The sequence below is a fragment of the Haemaphysalis longicornis genome, unplaced genomic scaffold (genome assembly GCF_048455015.1).
Source record: "Haemaphysalis longicornis isolate Haplotype H1 unplaced genomic scaffold, Haemaphysalis longicornis Haplotype H1 scaffold_1, whole genome shotgun sequence".
NCBI classification, from domain to species: Eukaryota; Metazoa; Arthropoda; class Arachnida; order Ixodida; family Ixodidae; genus Haemaphysalis; species Haemaphysalis longicornis.
The window spans coordinates 344,348,320-344,357,335 of NW_027526203.1; the positions used below are offsets into that span (position 1 = coordinate 344,348,320).

The 9,016-nt window shown below is 44.4% G+C and overlaps 1 non-coding gene across 1 annotated transcript; it reads right to left on the reverse strand.

The window, feature by feature from the left end:
• Positions 1-396: 396 nt before the first annotated feature.
• Trnar-ucu (transfer RNA arginine (anticodon UCU)) lies at positions 397-468 on the reverse strand. The gene has a single exon. It is a non-coding gene; the product is annotated as a tRNA-Arg (tRNA).
• Positions 469-9,016: the final 8,548 nt, after the last annotated feature.

The following is a 9,016-nucleotide window of genomic DNA, read 5'->3' on the forward strand; positions in this document are numbered from 1 at the left end:
CTTTCACTTTCTGGGCTCTTTATATTTACTAGAAGTGTATCTGACGCTTGAGGGTGGTAGCCAGCGCCACTCTGACTACACGGGGAGAAGGGGACCTTCTTTTTAACACCCGGGGCGTGACTCAAACGTCTACAGCCTGTCATGAGCGGGTATCTGGCGGGAAGCCCTCTTATGCTACCTAGGCATCAAGGCTGCCAGAACCGAGACTCTCGCTAGGCTTTCGCAGAATAATATAGTAAGGAAATGAGGGGCTCGTTGAGGAAATACCGATCATAGGTCGGCAGTCTACAACGCCAAAGGAGGTATAGAGGTGTGGTTGAGCTCTATTTTTTACTACGGTTAATGAAGTTAAGATTTTTTTTAAATATAAGGAAGAAAGAAAGAAAGAAAAACACGTGCCCAGAGTGGGGACCGAACCCACGCCTTTCGATTAGAGCTCGAATGCCTTGCCAATTCGGCTATCTGGGCGACTGTGTTCTCTTTCACTTTCTGGGCTATTTATATTTACTAGAAGTGTATCTGACGCTTGAGGGTGGTAGCCAGCGCCACTCTGACTACACGGGGAGACTACACGGGGAGCGCCACTCTGACTACACTCTGACTACACGGGGCGTTGTAGACTGCCGACCTATGTTTCTGTATTTCCTCAACGAGCCCCTCATTTCCTTACTATATTATTCTGCGAAAGCCTAGCGAGGGTCTCGGTTCTGGCAGCCTTGATGCCTAGGTAGCATAAGAGGGCTTCCCGCCAGATACCCGCTCATGACAGGCTGTAGACGTTTGAGTCACGCCCCGGGGGTTGAAAAGAAGGTCCCCTTTTCCCCGTGTAGTCAGAGTGGCGCTGGCTACCACCCTCAAGCGTCAGATACACTTCTAGTAAATATAAATAGCCCAGAAAGTGAAAGAGAACACAGTCGCCCAGATAGCCGAATTGGTAAGGCATTCGAGATCTAATCGAAAGGCGTGGGTTCGGTCCCCACTCTGGGCGCGTGTTTTTCTTTCTTTCTTTCTTCCTTATATTTAAAAAAAATCTTAACTTCATTAACTGTAGTAAAAAATAGAGCCTAACCACACCCGTATGCCTCCTTTGGCGTTGTAGACTGCCGACCTATGTTTCGGTATTTCCTCAACGAGCCCCTCATTTCCTTACTATATTATTCTGCGAAAGCCTAGCGAGGGTCTCGGTTCTGGCAGCCTTGATGCCTAGGTAGCATAAGAGGGCTTCCCGCCAGATACCCGCTCATGAGAGGCTGTAGACGTTTGAGTCACGCCTCGGGGGTAGAAAAGAAGGTCCCCTTCTCCCCGTGTAGTCAGAGTGGCGCTGGCTACCACCCTCAAGCGTCAGATACACTTCTAGTAAATATAAATAGCCCAGAAAGTGAAAGAGAACACAGTCGCCCAGATAGCCGAATTGGTAAGGCATTCGAGATCTTATCGAAAGGCGTGGGTTCGGTCCCCACTCTGGGCGCGTGTTTTTCTTTCTTTCTTTCTTATATTTAAAAAAAAATCTGAACTTCATTAACCGCAGTAAAAAATAGAGCCTAACCACACCCCTATGCCTCCTTAAGCGTTGTAGACTGCCGACCTATGGTTCTGTATTTCCTCAACGAGCCCCTTATTTCCTTACTATATTATTCTGCGAAAGCCTAGCGAGGGTCTCGGTTCTGGCAGCCTTGATGCCTAGGTAGCATAAGAGGGCTTCCCGCCAGATACCCGCTCATGACAGGCTGTAGACGATTGAGTCACGCCCCGGGGGTTGAAAAGAAGGTTTCCTTCTCCCCGTGTAGTCAGAGTGGCGCTGGCTACCACCCTCAAGCGTCAGATACACTTCTAGTAAATATAAATAGCCCAGAAAGTGAAAGAGAACACAGTCGCCCAGATAGCCGAATTGGTAAGGCATTCGAGATCTAATCGAAAGGCGTGGGTTCGGTCCCCACTCTGGGCGCGTGTTTTTCTTTCTTTCTTTCTTCCTTATACTTAAAAAAAAAATCTTAACTTCATTAACCGTAGTGAAAAATAGAGCCTAACCACACCCCATGCCTCCTTTGGCGTTGTAGACTGCCGACCTATGTTTCTGTATTTCCTCAACGAGCCCCTCATTTCCTTACTATATTATTCTGCGAAAGCCTAGCGAGGGTCTCGGTTCTGGCAGCCTTGATGCCTAGGTAGCATAAGAGGGCTTCCCGCCAGATACCCGCTCATGACAGGCTGTAGACGTTTGAGTCACGCCCCGGGGGTTGAAAAGAAGGTCCCCTTTTCCCCGTGTAGTCAGAGTGGCGCTGGCTACCACCCTCAAGCGTCAGATACACTTCTAGTAAATATAAATAGCCCAGAAAGTGAAAAAGAACACAGTCGCCCAGATAGCCGAATTGGTAAGGCATTCGAGATCTAATCGAAAGGCGTGGGTTCGGTCCCCACTCTGGGCGCGTGTTTTTCTTTCTTTCTTTCTTCCATATATTAAAAAAAATCTTAACTTCATTAACCGTAGTAAAAAATAGAGCCTAACCACACCCCTATGCCTCCTTTGGCGTTGTAGACTGCCGACCTATGTTTCTGTATTTCCTCAACGAGCCCCTCATTTCCTTACTATAGATATATACAGGGTGTCCCAGCTATCATGCACCAAGATTTAAAAAAGAGAAATTGCGTAACTCGAAGAAAACCTAGTGCATAATGTTTGCAGTACTGTGAAGAAGCGGAGAGTAATTTTTTCTTTAATGAGACCTAATTAATTAATTGTAATTAATTATCTAACTCGAGAAATACTGTCCTAATCACTAAAGTGTCAATGAGGCACTTGTAGGTAATTACGAGGGGCATCTAACTGCGCTATTTTCAGCGACGAACTAATTGCGTACTCATTTATTCTGACTGATAAAGGAAACCCGCGAAATATGAAAAATACCACGTGACGACGCTTACGCGCGCATTGTAAAGCAGCGGCCCCAAACAAAGCTGATTGAAAGCAACGTGCTTCGCGTGTTACCCGCCCGAAGAGACAGCGCATCACCTTGATAATAGCATGCATGGAAAGAGCAACAGCAGCAAGATTCGCGGGACGCGTGTGCAGATAAGGAACAAACTCGGTCGCGATTTCTTCTTTCTTTCTTTTGTCTATTTCATTCTGGCTAACTCAGAGGCAGCCTGTTTCAGGGCGTTGCTTTACGGTGCGCGCGGAGGCGCCGTCACGTGGTATTTTTCATATTTCGCGGGTTTCCTTTATCAGTCAGAATAAATGTGTGCGCAATTAGTTCATCGCTGAAAATACCGCAGTTAGATGCCCCTCGTGGTTACCTACAAGTGCCTCATTGACAATTTAGTGATTAGGACAGTATTTCTTGAGTTAGATAATTAATTACAATTAGTTAATTAAGTCTCATTAAAGAAAAAAATACTGTCCGCTTCTTCACAGTACTGCAAACATTATGCACCTGGTTTCTTTCGAGTTACGCCTTTACTCTTTTTTTAAATCTTGGTGCATGATAGCTGGGACACCCTGTATATATATATATATATATATATATATATATATATATATATATATATATATATATATATATATATATATATATATATATATATATATTTTATATATATATATTTATATATATATATATATATATATATATATATATATATATATATATATATATATATATATATATATATATATATATATATATATATATATATATATATATATATATATATATATATATATATACGCGGTACTTTGAAGCATCAAGAGAGTGCAAATTTGTCGACCTTCTGTTCTCCAAGCGCGTCCGTATTGGGTATCAAGGACGATAGATTTTCTTTAACTACTTAAAGGCGAGAATTTCTATCTGTCTGTCTGTCTGCACGTTGCGCAAGTGCTCCTGCACAATGTACGGTAGGGAGCCGCGCTCACCGAGGATGTGCTGGAAAAGTGCTGACCCTACGTACCGAAGCGCCATCAGCGTGATGATCAGGACCAATCGACCGCCCGCAACAACCGTCAGCTGCATCTTCTGCTTCACATGGCCAAATCCACAGTGCATAATATACTCTGGTACTGCTCGGCCCTACAAATGCAACGGCTTCAGTACCTTATGCCCGCTGTTCGGCGTCTTTCCCACTGCGTGAACCCAGCGCAGATCGTCGATACATGGCGGAGGCTGTTCTTCCTGTGGGAGTTTGCTCGCTCCACGGGCCTTGACCGTCACATGTAACTGACCCCCCCCTCCCCCTCCTTCTTTTTCCCATGCAGGCCCCTGTGTCATCCTTGTCTCAATAAAGCTCTCGATTGATTGATCAGAAGGCACCTTGACCACTTTTTTCTATTATCAAATAAAAAAACCAGGATCAAGCCAACCTACAGACAACAGCACATCTATACAAGAGAAGTCAAGACGTTAATACTTCAACACAAGATTACAAACAATGTCTCAACATAAAAGCCGCTGATTGACTCCGTGTCGCTGGGCTCGATTTCGCCAATGGTAGTCCTTCTTTTTTTATCTTTTTTCTTCTAAAAATGAATTTTTTCCTTTAATTTATTTTACTATTGGTTTACGCCTGCTATACTAGTTGGGGCAGACAGAGGAATTTTATTTGTAATTCCCTTTCTTTGCCTCAAAATATTTCTGTCCGTCTGTCTGTCTGTCTGTCTGACATTCTGTACGTCTGTCCATCCATATGTCTGTCTGTCCGCCTGTCCGTCTGTCCGTCTCTTCGTCCGTCTGTCTGTCCGTCTGTCTGTCGGTCCGTCTGTCTATGTGTCCGTCCATCTGTCTCTCTTTCTGTCTGTCTGTCTGTCCGTCTGTCCGTCCGTCTGTCTGTCCGTCTGTCTGTCTGTCTGTCTGTCTGTCTGTCTGTCTGTCTGTCTGTCTGTCTGTCTGTCCGTCTGTACGTCCGTCTGTCTGTCTGTCTGTCTGTATGTCTGTCTGTCTGTCTGTCCGACCGTTCCTCGATTCAGCCACCCGTGCAGAAATTACCATGAATATTTGGAGATGCGTTTACAAAGCAAAAAATTTCCGCACTACTAAATCTCGTAGCACATTTCCTACATGGGAACAATGTCCAGCAAAAATAAAAGTGTAGAAATACTTGAGGCAACTATTAAATATATAACTAATAATAGGCCGTGTTCGTTTAATTGAAAATAGGTGTGCGTTTGATATTTGCGATAGCAAATTAAGAAATACGCAAATAAAATTTGTATTTTAATACAATGCAGAAAAACGGGTCGCGCTAAATCCTGGAGCTCGTGGCTCGAACGCCCAGCAAAACAGTAACAAAGGTTCCAACAGGTGACGCGCCAGTAATCGGAACGCGTGATAATCCAATTGAACTGAGCAGACCTCACTTGCGCTTATTGTGGTAGTACCAAGACGGCAGCGGTACCACGTGAAGGGTGGCCGGGTAGAGAGGACAGACAGTTGTGTGTCAGGTTCTGTAGAAAACTATGGCCTTTCGACAGCATTTGCAGCGAAGTGCGCAGATACGCGGCCATTCTTGTTTTCTCTCAGATCCCCGCAATTCGTACTATTTATGAATGACGTTGAGCCAAAACGCCGTTTTTGTGTTCCGGCTTCTCTATAGGTCTTTTAACCATCGGTTTTTCTACATGGCTTCAAAAATAAATTAAAAATAAATACAAGCGCAAAACTGTTGATAGACGCGCATTCAATCCTTTCACAAAATAAAATGTTTCTTGATAACATAGTAAAAGCATTAAGGATTCTGTTCTTCTTTAACGAAAACGCCAATTAAAGGACCTGAATTTAGTGAATTTAGCTCATTAGTAATCAGAAATGCAAGTTGATTTTGTGGTTGTTCGGAATTGGTGCATGGCCGGATCTGCCAAAGAGCGTCCGAAAGCAGGTTGTACTGGTGTCGTCGTGTTATTTATTTTAATATGCTTATTTATTTAGGTGTAATGGCTGAAAAAACGTGGTGTTCAGGAACATTTTGCTAAAAACAAAGACTGATTTAAAGAGCCATCCACTAAAAGCTACTCGTGGTGAATGAGAATGTAGTGAAACGCTTTTTTGTACCTACCCGCAGACCCGTCACCAGACAGATCAAAGTAATGGTTATGAGTGATATAAAATGGCTGTAAAACGCCGACATTAAAAACCAACGGGAACACTTATGTATGCTTACGTGGTGCGAATGCGAATGCATAATAAATACCACACAGTAAACATGGCGCAGTAACTGCAAATGATTGATTGATTGTGGGGTTTAATGCACCGAAGCTACGCGTTGGCTACGTGGTGCGCCGTGGCGGATTCCTCCGAATTAATTTTGACCACCTGGGAACTTTAACGTGCGCCTAAATGTCGGCACACGGGCGGTTTTCCTTTTCGCCTTAATCTGAAAAGCGATCACCACGGCCGGAATTGATCCTGCTTCTTTGGAGTCAGCAGCACAACGCCTTAGCCACTGTGTCACCCCGGCAGGTAACGACAACGGACGAGTCGTGCAGGGGACAAGGGCTATTTTTGGACAAATAGTTTTATCCTTATCCGGTACATATATGCACAGACCTGAATAAGAAGAAAAAAAAGAAAACGAAAACCAAAAATTGCGACGCCATGAAATGTCGCATAGCCTTCAGGGGGAGTTTCGCATGACGATAAGGAAGTAGGACAACGTACAGAAGTTAGGCCCATGTTCACCAGCACCAAACAAGCTTTTCAGCTTGTGCAATGCTAAGTAACCCTAGGCGAACGCAAGATCTAATATGCACGATCAAACACACGTGCCTTCGTACCCTGCAGGCGGAGCGGATGTACAAAACTCCGCTATCATGTGGAAGGCACAGCGCTTGCCAAAACAGCGGGTGCTTGAACGTCCGTCTAAAGGAGGGGTAAAAAAAGTCGGCAACATTGGGACTGACGGACAGCTGGCCGGTTGTAATAAAAAGTATGTTTCTGGAAAACCGTTCCATCCTCTGTTAGACCTTACGATTGCTTTAAATCACCACTGATCCAGTGTGACCAGATTGGGTCAGACAAAACTTTATTGTTGCCACAGGTGGGACCTTTTTCAGGTCTACTACAGTGTCTTTCCAGCGACGGCAGGATTCATATAGATCTCTGCGGCGTCTTCGGCCACCTGGGTTAGTGAGGACAGGAAAAATTTGGAAGCAACGGTGATATACGCACCGGAGATGAAGGCGTCAGCCGGCTGTATCTGGCTGTGTCGAATGAGAAGCTGGATTTATGGGTGTAGGTGGCGCATGGAAATTCCAATCTTCCGCTTTGTCATAGTAAATACGACAGTCTTTCTTGGGTTATTTACAAACGCAGAAATTTTGGTCTGTCTGTCTGTCTGTCTGTCTGTCTGTCTGTCTGTCTGTCTGTCTGTCTGTCTGTCTGTCTGTTCGTTAGCGTTGGACTTGAAGTCTGTCTGTCGCTTGATTCATCCTTCCAAACAAAGGGGGGAAAATACGTACAGAAGGAATATATAGAGGCATAACTATTCCAAACAAATAAAACTGCTGCAGGCAGTAGTAATAGTTGTCCACGTTTTTTAGAGCAAATGAAACCTCAGCCACATTTGACGCAAAATACGAGTATTTTGCTTAACTAGTAGTTCCCTCATTCTTTTAGTTAATAATTCTCTTTGGGGTGGTTTTTAAGACAGCAAATGAAAAAAAATGCGATAAAAACGGGGCAGGAGGCTATAGAACATGCGAGATTAAAGCAACCACACAAAAAAATTGGCCGCGTATCTGTTAACTTCGCGGTAATCTCGTTGAAAGGCGATAGTTTTCTGTTTCCCCTGCCCCGTAAACGCCTCTCTTCTCTCTCACGCTCGTCTCCCATGCTGTTCCTCTCACGTCTCGCTTCTCCCACGATGAACGCTCTGCAGGCCTGTTCAAGTTAAATTTTCCCGCGTCTACTACTCGCGCGCCATCTATGAGAACATTTCGTTAGCGTTGGACTTGAAGTACCGCCACGAGGCCCATGCTCACACTCGAGCCCTTTTTGTATATTCGGTCAAAACTCTTTTCAACCCGTATTTTTATTTTCTACCGCAAAAATCAAGCACAAATCCATTTTAAATTAAACGAGCACTGCGAGTATCGTTTATGTATTGACGTTTTGTATCAACTATGCCGTATGTTCTCTATTTGCTCAACAATGTTGACAAGGTATTGTACCAGATTTAGTAATTTGGAGAGGTTTTGCTTACATAAACTTCTCCTTCCAAAATTATTTTAACTTTTCGCAGGGTGGCTGAATCGAAGGACAGGCAGACAGACTAACATTTTCGTGTTTAAGCAGCCCAAGAAGGACTACCGCCTGTAAACGAACAGAGCTCCAGCTCGTGCTTTCCCACGCATAAGAAACAAAAGATAAAGAAGAAAAGATCCACGTTGCCCCAACAATGGCGCGCGAGTAGCGTGAAGGCGGGAATATTGAATTGCATGGCACATCATCATCATCATCATCGTCATCATCATCATCACCAGCTTATCTAAGCCCACTGCAGGGCGAAGGCCTCTCCCATTATTCTCCAATTACCCCGGTCCTGTGCCAACTGTGACCAATTTGTCCCTACAAACTTCTTGATCTCATCCGCCCATCTAACTTTCTGCCGCCCCCTGCTACGCTTGCCTTCTCTAGGGATCCACTCTGTTACCCATAATGACTAACGGTTATCTTTCATTCGCATTACATGCCCTGCCCACGTCCATTTCTTCTTAATTTCCACCAGTATGTCCTTAACACGCGTTTTTTCCCTGACCCACTCCGCTCTCTTCTTGTCCCTTAATGTTACACCTATCATTTTCCGCTCCATTGCCCTCTGAGTCGTTCTCAATTTAAGTTGAACCCTCTTAGTGAGCCTCCACGTTTCTTCCCGTAGGTAAGTACCGGTAAGAGGCAGCTGTCATACACTTTCTTCTTCAGCGACAATGGTAAGTTGCTATTCTTTATCTGAGAATGTCTGCCATATGCACCCCACCCCATTCTTATCCTTCTAATTATCTCTGCCTCATGGTTGGTATCCGGGGTCACAA